Below are 14,117 nucleotides of genomic sequence, written 5' to 3' on the forward strand. Positions count from 1 at the left end.
AAAGCTTGGGGTAGGGGTCTAGGGGACCCTTTTATAGCCAAAATCACGGCCCTGTATCACAATACGTCACCTAGGGTGAAGATAAATGGAACTGTAGCACCCTGAGGGCTCGGTTGCTACAGACGTATTGCACCTCACCCAGAGGTGTGATATCTCACTCTCAGGTAAGGATGGAGTGTGGATCAGGACCCGACACCTGCATGCATTACACCACATTGCCGTGGGGCAGGGCGACCAATATGCCCCTGAGATGGGCACGACAGTCCCTGTCCCTGGCTGGAGTGGGGGGAGGGAACACTGAGGAAGGGGAACCCTGTAGTGCAGGAGCAGGGAGGAAGCAGTTCCTGGGTGCATTGAGAAGGGAGTATAAAAGGTGGGCACCATCTTAGTTCAGTGCAGAGAAGTCTGAGCAGAAGTGGCAGGGAGCAGGGGCTCTGCATGAGCTCTGCTCCGGAGGCGGGCCTAGTAACAGAGGCCCAGGCCTGGAAGAGGGAGAAGGAAGGAAGAGGAGCCGAGAAGGCTCCAGGAACGAGGAATGAAGGGATCCCAGGGGTGCGGACGGGCGAGTCGCCACCGCACGCCCGAATCCACCTGCGTGGAGGGGTCAGGCCAAAGGGGGAGACCGGTCCCCGAACTAGTGGAGGCAGGAAACGACCCTCAGCTAGAAACCGGAGGCTCTGACATTTTATGTGGCGCAGCCCCTCGCTACACCCGCTAGGAAGGCACCACATAGGGTCAGGGAAACTGGCGCCAAGTTTACCAAGAGGAGGCCCGAGGCAGCCGGACAGAAGTGTTGGTAAGAAAGGCCAGACAAAGGACACACAAAGGGGGTCCTGTGAAGTGCTCCAAAGTTATCTGGGAGTTGTCTGAGCCCCTCACCTGGTGAGCACAGTACGACGTGGGCAGCCGTTACCTGCAGACGTGGTCTGGATAATAAGAACTGTGAGTAAAGGCCCTGAACTGCATCACTGACTCCGTGTCGTTACTGCTGCTGCCCTGCACCATCACCCCCATCCTCCGCATACACTGCCCTGAGGCTATACTCCTCCCGTGGGGAGTTATGCTATGCTCTGCTGCACCCACAACACCAGCCTCAGCGGTCTGCCCTGTAGCGGCGGTTCACTCTGACCGCAATCCACGGGTGGCGTAGTCGTACATTTAAACATCAAAACCACATAAATAGTTCCGCCACTGGTTTGACCGCCCTGAGCCACGGAACCGGGTCGCCGCCACGAAGACTACAACCACCAGCATCCACCAAAAAGGGTCCGGCTCCGGGTGTCCCAAGGCCCAGGGGGTGCGTCAGAACATTTTCATCACCTTTCACAATCACCAATGGGACAAGGCAGGGATGTCCTCTGTCCCCTCTCTTATACATCCTAGTGACGGAGCACCTGCTCTCATCAATTCGCCATAACCCCAATATTAGGTGGATTGAGGTGGGAGGCACCGAGTACAAGTGCTCTCTATTTGCTGATGATGTCCTAGTATATATCACTCAATCACATATATCCATCCATGCTGTTATGGCTGAAATAGATCACTTTGTTACATGGTAAAATTTTAAAATCAATGCAGCGAAGTCTGAGGCCCTCGATGTCTCCCTCCCTAAATCCATATAGGATTCCATCCAGTCCAACTTTCCCTTTGCCTGGCCCTCACAGGGTATCAAATACTTAGGAATTCCTATTCATAGAGACCTCTCCCATCTATGTTATCTTAATTTTGGGCCCTTTATTGAACAATTCCATACAGACCACGGTTGGCAAGTTAGAACTGTAAGATTCACTACGTGAACCACTGGTGTTTTGTGGAAAAGCACATGTACACCGCGTTCCAAATTATTATGCAAAAAGTGTTTAGGAGTGATAAGGGAAGAATTTGTTTGTTTGTCAGTTAAACTCATTGATGGTGATGTGTGTCAGGGCTCTTTATATCACTGTAAGCAATTGCAGACACCTGTGCTAATTAGTTTGGCAGGTGTGTCCAATGAAAGGCAAGACTACTTAAGAAGGCTCTCTCACATTATTAAGCAGCCTACATTTTCTGCCAAAATGGGAAAGAAAAAGGATGTGTCGGCTGCTGAGAAGCAACAAATTGTGGAGTGTTTAGGTCAAGGCATGACTACAATCAACATTGTGCGATGATCAGGATGAAGTGTCTTGGCAATCAAGAAGTATGTAGCTGATTCACAGTACACACGTGTGCGTGCTGATAAGGGCAAATTGAGGACTCTTTCCTACAGGCAATTACGTCAGGTTGAAAGAGCAGCGGCAAAAAAGCCTTGTCATAGCAGCAGACAAGTTTTTGAAGCTGCTTGTGCCTCCAACGTCCCCCGAACAACAAGATGCAGGGTCCTTCAGAGGTTTGCAGCTGTGCATACGCCATCCTGTCGACCTCCTCTATCCACTTCACACAAGCAGAAACGGCTCCAGTGGGCCAAACATTACATGAAGACTGATTTCAAAACTGTTTTGTTCACGGATGAGTGCCGTGCAGCGCTCGATGGTCCAGATGAATGGAGTGGAGGATGGCTGGTTGATGGACACCCCACGCAAACACGGCTACAGCGCCAACAAGGAGGAGGTGGAGTAATGTTTTGGGCTGGAATCATGGGGAGAGAGATTGTCGGCCCCTTTAGGATCCCTGAAGGCGCTAAAGATGAACTCCATAATGTATGTGGATTTTCTCAAACAGCACTTCCTGCCATGGTTCAAGAAGAAGAACCGTGTATTTCACAGCAAGATCATTTTTCTGCATGATAATGCACCATCTCATGCTGCACATAAAACATCTGCATCTCTGGCTGATATGGGCATAAAAGGGGACAAACTTATGGTGTGACCCCCATGCTCCCCTGACCTCTACCCCATTCAGAACCTTTGGAGCATCATTAAAAGGAGTGTCTATGATGGCGGGAGGCAGTTCACATCTAAGCCACAGCTCTGGGAGGGTATTCTGTCCTCATGCAAAACAATTGAAGCAGAAACCATCCAAAACCTGACAAATTCAATGGACGAGAGAGTTCAGAAGCTCCTTTCGAACAAGGGGTCCTATGTGAAAATGTAACATCACCTAGAATAAAGTTTTGAGTTGAAAACTGTTTGATTTCAGTTTCTAACAACCTGCTAATGCTTATAATTTCAAAACTGACCATTTTTTTGGTCTTTATTAAAATGAAAAGGTTGATCGAAAAGTTTGGGGGATCTAAGAGTGTGGCAACCCAGTAGTCATGATTACTTCGAATTCTGACAATATGAGGGTCATGCTGCAGGTAGTGCAGCAAGAAGGCACTTATGTGTCTTGCGCATCTCGGAGCCCCAAAATTATTTTCCGGGCTAGATGCAGCTAAAAATTATTTTTAATTTTAAATCTGGTGAAGCTTATTATAGATGGCCTAATAGGATCAGTGCTGCACACTGCTACAAAGCCCAAATTATTTTCCAGTCAAGATACAGATAAACATGATTAGTAATTTGAAAGCTTAAAACGGTTGGTAGGGTGATTTTAACCAATCATCAAGCTTTTACTCTCCCCAGGATGACACAGGGGTAGAAAAGTCGTTTCGGATCCATGATTTGTTCATCTTTATGAACGTGAGTCTGTCTACATTATCAGTGGAGAGCCGCGTGCGCTTATCTGTCAGCACACCACCAGCAGCGCTGAACACACATTCAGACAGAACGCTGGCTGCGGGGCATGACAAGATCTCCAAGGCGTAAGTGGCTAGCTCCGGCCATTTATCCAGATTGGAAGCCCAAAAAGAGCAAGGGTCCAGTGACACAGTCGTGGCTTCAATGTTTACTTGGAGATACTCCTGTACCATCGTCTCTAGGCGTTGACTATGTGTCAGACTTCTTGTCTCCTGTGGCCTTGCAAAGGATGGGCTAAAAAAGTGGTGAAATGATTCCGCAAAATTGATGTTACCAGCAGATACTGTGGTTCTGTTACGGTTTGAGTGCTGAACACTTGACGGTCCCACGGTTGGCAAGTTGGAACTGTGAGATTCACTACGTGCACCACTGGTATTTTGTGGAAAAGCACATGTAAGATTCTGCAACAGTCTCTGCTGATACTCCTGCATGCGTGCATCCCTTTCTATGGCAGGAATAATTTCTGCAAATTTACTTTTGTACCGGGGATCTAACAGTGTGGCAACCCAGTAGTCAGGATTATTTCTAATTCTCACAATTCGAGGGTCATGTTGCAGGTAGTGCAGCAAGAAGGCACTCATGTGTGTTGCGCATCCAGGAGCACCAAGTCCCTGTTGTGTTGGTGGCGAGGTAACAATCATGCTTCCTTCCTCTGTCCTCTCCCCCCAACCTCGCACAACAGAAATGTGATCAAGGTCTCCCTCATCTGATGAGTCTTCCATCAGTTCGTCCTCCACTTCTTCCTGGGCTCCTGCACCTTCCTCACTAGTTTGGCTGCTACCATGCGCCCTGGTAAAATCATCTCCCCCACCCTCACATGCCTGCCGCCTTGGTGCTGCCGACCGTCTGGACCTTGCAGATGTTAGCCCTTCCGCATACAACTCCTCCTCCTCTACTTCCTCCACCTCCTCTTGTGCCACCACCTGACTCCGAATTCTGTTTAACATGTGCTCCAGCATGTAAATCACCGGAATAGTCATGCTGATAATGGCATCGTCAGCACTAAACATCTTCGTCGCCATTTCAAAACTGTGCAGAAGGGTGCATAGGTCCCTGATCTGAGACCACTCCTCCAGCGTGATTTGCCCCACCTCTGAATCTCGTTGGCCCAGGCTATACGTCAGAACGTATTGCACCAGGGCTTGTCGGTGCTGCCACAGTCGCTGCAACATGTGCAGAGTTGAATTCCACCGGGTAGGCACATCGCATTTTAGCCGGTGAAGTGGCAGGCCCAACGACTTCTGTAGAGATGTAAGTCGCTGAGCTGCGGGATGCGAACGGCGGTAGTGAGCACACAGCGACCGTGCCCTCTGCAGAAGGCCATCTAGTCTGGGATAGTGGGCTAAAAATTGCTGGACAACCAGGTTCAACACGTGAGCCATACAAGGCACGTGTGTGACATTGCCCCGGCGAACGGCCGCACCCAGGTTTGCAGCATTGTCGCACACGGCCTTCCCTGGTTTCAGGTCCAGTGGAGACAACCATTCATGAAATTGGTTCTCCAGAGCTGACCACAACTCCTCAGCTGTGTGACTCACATTTCCCAGACATTTCAATGTAAAAACCGCCTGATGACGTTGAGCCCTACTGCCAGCATAGTAAGGCGGTGTGCAGGATCCCTTCTGCGCAGTTAGAAAGCTTGTGGCATGACCAGACAGGCTTTGGGTGCAGGTGGAAGACCGAGAGGAGGTTGAGGAGGCAGAAGCAGTGGAGGAACTTTGACATAAAGAGGATTGACGCACAACTCGTGGGGACGGCAAGACTTGGACAGCAGCCCCTTGTCCTGCTGTCACCATAGTTACCCAGTGCCCAGTCAGCGACATGTAACGCCCCTGTCCATGCCTACTCGTCCAAGTGTCTGTGGTGAAATGCACCCTGTCACACACAGAGTTTCTCAAAGAAGCGGTGATGTTGTGTGCGACATGCTGGTGGAGCGCAGGCACACCTTTCTTTGAGAAGTAGTGCAGACTGGGCATCTGGTACTGGGGCACTGCGACGGACATAAGGTCTCGAAAATCCTCTGTGTCCACCAGGCGGAAAGGCAGCATTTCTGTAGCCAAGAGCTTGCAGATGGTGAAATTCAACCTCTTAGCTTTCTCATGGCTAGGAGGAAATGGTCTTTTACTTGTCCACATCTGAGGGACCGAGGGCGCCTGGCTATTGTGCTTAGACGGGGTTGATAAGGGTGTCCCCGGCAAACTGCCGGTCTGTGAGGAAGATGCAGGCGGACATGTTAGGTTGCCTTGATCCAAAGGTGGTGCTATCGATGTCGGACAGCGCTCAAGACCAGCTGGTGTTACCACCTCCAAAGAAAATGATGACCTGCCAATCACGCTGGCTGTTGCGGGTAAAGAGGTGGCAGGTCTGCGCCCCAAAACAGGTGTGACTGCTGTCCCCCCAGTCACAGAGGATGAAGAGGCCGCGGATGCACAAGATATGGCAGACGGTGGTTGGCCCGGCCGGCTAGGCCGCATTGTAGCACACTGAGCTTCCCACTGCAACTTATGCTTCATGTCCATGTGCCGGTTCATGCATGAAGTACTCAAACTATGTATTTTTTGGCCTCTACTTAGCTTTTGCTGACAAATGTTACAGATAACACGAGTTGGGTCATCTTTATCGATCTGAAAAAATGCCCAGGCTATGCAAGGCTTAGCACCCATGCGACCTGAAGAGCCACCACGACTTGTGGTGAGAGGCAGAGTTGTGTTTGAGGATGCAGTTGTTGACGTGCTTCCAGTACTACGTCTCTGTCCAGGAAGGCGCAACCTGACCTCGTCGTCACTAGCATCTTCCTCCACCTCCTCTGCTGACCTCATCTCTTGGCTGACTGTGGGTTGACAGTAAGTGGGATCTCCGACCTCATCATCATCACCCTGTGCGTTATCACACCCGTCGTCCTCAGAGTCAACCTGTTCCTGCCCTGACAAAAAACTAAAGTTGTCGCTCCAATCAGGTATTTGAGTCTTATCATCGTCTTCCTCATTGTCTCCACCAACAGGAGTTACAGTTTGGGAATGAGGGTCTACATTATGGTCAGAACCTTGTGCGTCTGGTCCTGGATCCGACTCATAAAGATTCTGGGCATCAGTGCAGATCATTTCCTCGTCTGGATTCACAGAAGCGCTGGAGTCGACCTCTGATTCCCAGGCTATAGTATGAGTAAACAGCTCTGCAGACTCAACCATCTGTTCTACCTCATACTCAGACGGGCAGCTGGAGATTTGGGAGGTGTGAGGAAGCAAGTGCGATTTGGGTGACACCTTTGAGGACTGGAGTATTTGTGATGTTGAAGTTGATGTGGAGGAGAGCCCACTTAAAGGAGCACTTGATATCCGTTGAAGCACCTGCTGTTTTTGTGCCTCATCTGGAATTTGTAGCGATTGGCGTGGCCGTAAGAAAGGGATCTTATCACATTGTCCGCTAAAAGAAGTAGACATTTTAGTTTGGCTGGAAGATGGTCTTTCTTCTGCACCTACCCCACGGACACAACCTTTTTTCCCCTTCCCAACACGCCTATTCCCCTTTCCACCAGCAGCAGGCCTTTTTCCACTCATTTTGGTGGTTAACTAATTCACAACTCTGGAGTTGTTTGCACAAAAAAACAATGGATGGTAACCGAGCAGAGCTGAGTGGCCAAACTGTGGTATTAGGCCAAAACTATTGGCTGGGTTAGATGCAGAAAAAAATTATTTTTAATTTGCAACCTGATGGAGGTCAGTATAGATGGACTAATAGACCAAGTCCCACACACCGCTAGAAGCCCAAATATTTTTTCAGAGCTAGATGCAGAAAATTTTTTTATTCAATTTGCAACCTGATGGAGGTCAGTATAGATGGACTAATAGACCAAGTCCCACACACTGCTAGAAGCCCAAATATTTTTTCAGAGCTAGATGCAGAAAAAAATTATTTTTAATTTGCAACCTGATGGAGGTCAGTATAGATGGACTAATAGACCAAGTCCCACACACCGCTAGAAGCCCAAATATTTTTTCAGAGCTAGATGCAGAAATTTTTTTTATTCAATTTGCAACCTGATGGAGGTCAGTATAGATGGACTAATAGACCAAGTCCCACACACTGCTAGAAGCCCAAATATTTTTTCAGAGCTAGATGCAGAAAAAAATTATTTTTAATTTGCAACCTGATGGAGGTCAGTATAGATGGACTAATAGACCAAGTCCCACACACCGCTAGAAGCCCAAATATTTTTTCAGAGCTAGATGCAGAAAAAAATTATATTCAATTTGCAACCTGCTGGAGGTCAGTATAGAAGGACTAATAGAACAAGTCCCACACACTGCTAGAAGCCAAAATATTCCTTTTAAAGGAATAGAGGAATCCAAGTTATCTGTAAACAGAAAGATTGTGAGGGAATATTTAGCTAACATAAATGAGTTCAAGTCTCCAGGTCCAGATGAATTACACCCCAGAGTACTGAAGGAGATCGTAGAAGAAATTTTAGAACCACTCTCCATAATCTTTGAAAATTCTTGGAGAACAGGAGAAGTCCCAGAAGACTGGAGAAGAGCAAATGTTGTTCCTATCTTCAAAAAGGGGAAGAAGGTGGACCCAGGGAACTATAGGCCGGTGAGTCTGACTTCTATACCAGGAAAGATCTTTGAACAAATTATTAAACAACATGTATGTAAGTACATGGATAAGAATGAAGTGATTAACCAGAGTCAGCATGGGTTTGTAACTAACAAGTCATGTCAGACTAACTTAATTTCCTTCTATGACAGAATCACTGACTGGGTGGATCAGGGAAATGCTGTAGATATAGTATATCTTGACTTCAGCAAAGCATTTGACAAAGTATCTCACACCATCCTTATTGAAAAAATGACCAAGTATGCAATGGACCAGGCAACTGTTAGGTGGATTCATAACTGGCTTAGTGATCGGACTCAAAGGGTGGTTGTAAATGGCTTCACATCCAGCTGGATGAATGTCTCAAGTGGGGTACCACAGGGCTCTGTCCTGGGACCTGTATTGTTCAACATCTTTATCAATGATTTAGATGAAGGAATTGAGGGTAAACTGATTAAATTTGCTGATGACACAAAGCTAGGAGGGATAGCTAATACTAGAGAAGAGAGAGAGAGGATTCAAAAAGACCTAAATAAACTGGAGCAGTGGGCAGCAACCAACAGAATGGTTTTTAACAGGGAAAAATGCAAAGTACTACATCTGGGCAATAAAAATGAAAAAAGCATATACAGAATGGGAGGAATAGAGCTAAGCAACAGTACATGTGAAAAAGACTTAGGTATACTAATAGATCATAGACTGAACATGAGTCAACAGTGTGATGCAGCAGCAAAAAAGGCAAATACAATTCTGGGATGTATTAACAGAAGCATACAGTCTAGATCACGTGAAGTCATTATCGGTCTTTACTCCTCTTTGGTCAGACCTCATCTGGAATACTGTGTACAGTTTTGGGCACCACATTTTAAAAAAGACATAGACAAACTGGAGCAAGTTCAGAGAAGAGCGACCAGAATGGTGACGGGTCTGCAAACCATGTCCTATGAGGAACGGTTGCAGGATTTGGGAATGTTTAGCTTGCAAAAAAGAAGACTGAGAGGAGACTTAATAGCTGTCTACAAATATGTCAAGGGCTGTCACATTGTAGAAGGATCATCTTATTCTCATTTGCACAAGGAAAGACTAGAAGCAATGGGATGAAACTAAATGGGAGGAGACACAGATTAGATATTAGAAAAAACTTTTTGACAGTTAGGGTGATTAATGAGTGGAACAGGCTGCCACGAGAGGTGGTGAGTTCCCCTTCAATGGACGTCTTCAAACAGAGGCTGGACAGACATCTGTCTGAGATGATCTAGTGAATCCTGCTTTGAGCAGGGGGTTGGACCAGATGACCCAGGAGGTCCCTCCAACTCTACCATTCTATGATTCTATGATTCTATGATTCTATGAAAAAAAATATTTTTAATTTGCAACCTGATGGAGGTCAGTATAGATGGACTAATAGACCAAGTCCCACACACTGCTAGAAGCCCAAATATTTTTTCAGAGCTAGATGCAGAAAAAAATTATTTTTAATTTGCAACCTGATGGAGGTCAGTATAGATGGACTAATAGACCAAGTCCCACACACCGCTAGAAGCCCAAATATTTTTTCAGAGCTAGATGCAGAAAAAAATTATATTCAATTTGCAACCTGCTGGAGGTCAGTATAGAAGGACTAATAGAACAAGTCCCACACACTGCTAGAAGCCCAAATATTTTTTCAGAGCTAAATGAAGAAAAAAATTATTTTTAATTTGCAACCTGATGGAGGTCAGTATAGATGGACTAATAGACCAAGTCCCACACACTGCTAGAAGCCCAAATATTTTTTCAGAGCTAGATGCAGAAATTTTTTTTATTCAATTTGCAACCTGATGGAGGTCAGTATAGATGGACTAATAGACCAAGTCCCACACACCGCTAGAAGCCCAAATATTTTTTCAGAGCTAGATGCAGAAAAAAATTATATTCAATTTGCAACCTGCTGGAGGTCAGTATAGAAGGACTAATAGAACAAGTCCCACACACTGCTAGAAGCCCAAATATTTTTTCAGAGCTAAATGAAGAAAAAAATTATTTTTAATTTGCAACCTGATGGAGGTCAGTATAGATGGACTAATAGACCAAGTCCCACACACCGCTAGAAGCCCAAATATTTTTTCAGAGCTAGATGCAGAAAAAAATTATATTCAATTTGCAACCTGCTGGAGGTCAGTATAGAAGGACTAATAGAACAAGTCCCACACACTGCTAGAAGCCCAAATATTTTTTCAGAGCTAAATGAAGAAAAAAATTATTTTTAATTTGCAACCTGATGGAGGTCAGTATAGATGGACTAATAGACCAAGTCCCACACACCGCTAGAAGCCCAAATATTTTTTCAGAGCTAGATGCAGAAAAAAATTATATTCAATTTGCAACCTGCTGGAGGTCAGTATAGAAGGACTAATAGAACAAGTCCCACACACTGCTAGAAGCCCAAATATTTTTTCAGAGCTAAATGAAGAAAAAAATTATTTTTAATTTGCAACCTGATGGAGGTCAGTATAGATGGACTAATAGACCAAGTCCCACACACCGCTAGAAGCCCAAATATTTTTTCAGAGCTAGATGCAGAAAAAAATTATATTCAATTTGCAACCTGCTGGAGGTCAGTATAGAAGGACTAATAGAACAAGTCCCACACACTGCTAGAAGCCCAAATATTTTTTCAGAGCTAAATGAAGAAAAAAATTATTTTTAATTTGCAACCTGATGGAGGTCAGTATAGATGGACTAATAGACCAAGTCCCACACACTGCTAGAAGCCCAAATATTTTTTCAGAGCTAGATGCAGAAAAAAATTATATTCAGTTTGCAACCTGATGGAGGTCAGTATAGATGGACTAATAGAATGATGCTATGCCCAAAAGATTTTACTTCACTAGGTGCAGTAAAAAAATTGGTATTCTATACACAGGTGGTATATCTTGCAACACAGATAGGCTACTCCACTGACTAACACACTCTGCAATAGGCCAAAAAGGATTAGCTTTGCTAGATTCAGCCAAATGCTGTGAAAAAAACTTGCACAGCACTGGCACAGACCTGCCTGGCAAAAACTGATAGGAACTCATGTAACCTAGTCCTGAAAAAGACTCCAATTACAATTAGTCTTTACTCCCACAATCTATCTATTTAAGAGCACAGACCTGCTTGATAAAAGTCGTAGGAAATGCTGTAACCTAGTCCTTAAAAGGACTGCAATCACAACTATTCCCTACTCCCAAGCTATCTGTATATTTGTGCGAAAATTGGCTTGAAATTAACAAGGTATAGCGCACACAGCAACAGCGGTGCCGTCTAACACGCAGCTGCAGCAGTGAGAAAATGGTGGCGACGGGGAAAATGGCTTGGTCTTATAGGGCAAGGACATGTGACATACACTGCCAATCACACATGCCCTTGCTTGTGTGAAAAAAAGCACTTCGCTCCGTGTGTGCGCTGCTGATAGGCTGACAGATTGCACCTCCCCACTGCAAATGCGGGAAAGAGAAAAAAAAATGGAGATCTTCATTGTTCCTGCAGAGATCCATCCCCTGCCCCTCCCCCCACCCCGCTGTACACTCAAACTGCGTATTAACATTAATTTTCATCATTACTGAGAAAAAATCCAGTTATGATTTTGGTGCACGAACAGTTATCGAACATAACCTCGAACAGCCGAATTTTTCTCAAATTGTTCGTGTTCGCCGACCGGCTCGAACACCGCCCAAAACAGCTCGAATTTGAGATTGGCGAACAGTTCGAGTAGAACAACGCTCATCTCTACTCCCAACCTATCTATTTAAGAGCACAGACCTGCCTGATAAAAGTCGTAGGAAATCATGTAACCTAGTCCTCAAAAGGACTGCAATCACAACTATTCCCTACTCCCAAGCTATCTGTAGATTTGTGCGAAAATTGGCTTGAAATTAACAAAGTATAGCGCACACAGCAACAGCGGTGCCGTCTAACACGCAGCTGCAGCAGTGAGAAAATGGTGGCGAAGATCTTCATTATTTCTGCAGAGATCCATCCCCTGTCCCTCCCTCCCCTCAAACTGCGTATTAACATTAATTTTCAGCACTACTGAGAAAAAATCCAGTTATGATTTTGGTGCACGAACAGTTATCGAACATAAACTCGAACAGCCGAATTTTTTTCAAATTGTTCGTGTTCGCCGAACGGCTCGAACACCGCCCAAAACAGCTCGAATTTGAGATTGGCGAACAGTTCGAGTCGAACACCGCTCATCTCTATTATTGACATGATCACCACTAAAATTAGGGTTGGCAGAATGAGCCAACTATTAGCCCAGAAAGAGAGCACATGGTTTTGGACTTTAAAAACACTCCATCCATTGGGCTTGAACGAAAATATTAGTTATGCCCCATTTCTCTGATCACCTATATCCACATTGTTTTAGCTATTTTGTCTTACCTTTTTATCTAGTATGGTTGGGTAGTTTGTTTGTATTTTAACTTTTTTCTATTTCTTTATTGTTCCTCCATGAGAGTTCGTCGTCTTTTTCTACCAAATATTCATAAAGGCATTACATGGCGATTGGCATGTTTGTATACGTGATACTGTATCTCCATTTCTATCCGTCAATGATGTTGAGGACTTCCATTCTGCTATTGGATAACATGGACATAATTGCTGGCGCTGTATTGTCTCTCAAGATCTGTAACTTTTTTCTGTGTGCGCATTTTTTGTCCATACAGTTATTATTGTATATATTTCGCATTTATAGATCGATATTTTGAGAGATATTTTCTTATATCTGATTATACATTTATACTATGATCTCATATAATCATGTTATACTTCATGCTTTTCTTAAAGATATACTATATTTATTTTGTCATGGTCAATTAACTTATTTATATATAACTCTGACTTATATATAATTGGCTATCGCCTATACCCCTTAGATATATATATACACATTTGGGATATGCTATTATTGACAGTTTACCCCATTATGCTAGTTTCTTTTTCTCTCCGGTTGTATTTGACTATATATGTCTGTGGACTGGGCGGTACGCATGGCTTCACGGTTCTCTGTGGTGTCCTCGCTGACCGTATCAATATGTGCAACATGATGCACGGTCACGTGGTTCCCCACTTGCTTGCGGCGTCATGGATCACATGACGCGTTTGCCGTGGATGCGGCGGTGTAGTGGTGATTGCCATGTGTCATGCCACACCCTCCCCACACCCATTGGCGGAGAGACTACACACCCCCTTTTCTATTGGCTCAAGGGTTTCTAAACCCTACCCACCTTCATTGACGCCACCTCCTGACGAAGGCAGCCGTGCTGAAACGCGCATTAGGGTGAGTGCCATTGAGGACCGTGTTCACATCCACTGTGGCTGTAAGTATTCTATAGGATTCATGATACACTCTTTTTGCTGCCGTTCTTTAATCTTTTTTCCTACTTAGGTGCATTTTCTAGGCTTTAATATGTATTAGGATATACTTTTACCCTGTAGCCTAAGGGGTCAGGGCACTGATACCACTAATAAAGATCTGCTATCTTCGGTATGAGCTATCTATATTAGTACCTATATATAGACAGCGGTATGACTAACCTCTTATATAGCAACTGCTTCTGACCTACCTCATAAGCACCTGCACTTTTATTGAATGCTTCATTGCATTTTAACAATATATTCTTATTTTTTTGGCAGCCCAATTATGTATTTACATCAGAAAATAATCATGTTAATTTGTCTCATGCTCCTCATTAGTGATCCTCTATTGTTTTACTATTAACTGTCTCTGTTTCTGCAATTCATATTTTTTTCCTGTATAAATTATAATTAATACAATTTTGTAATTTTTTCACTATTATATGGGACGCTGACTCAAAGTTTTTCCCTCTTGTTTCTTATGTA

The sequence above is a fragment of the Phyllobates terribilis genome, unplaced genomic scaffold (genome assembly GCF_046119375.1).
Source record: "Phyllobates terribilis strain yellow unplaced genomic scaffold, ASM4611937v1 Scaffold_69__1_contigs__length_7402412, whole genome shotgun sequence".
Taxonomy (NCBI): Eukaryota; Metazoa; Chordata; class Amphibia; order Anura; family Dendrobatidae; genus Phyllobates; species Phyllobates terribilis.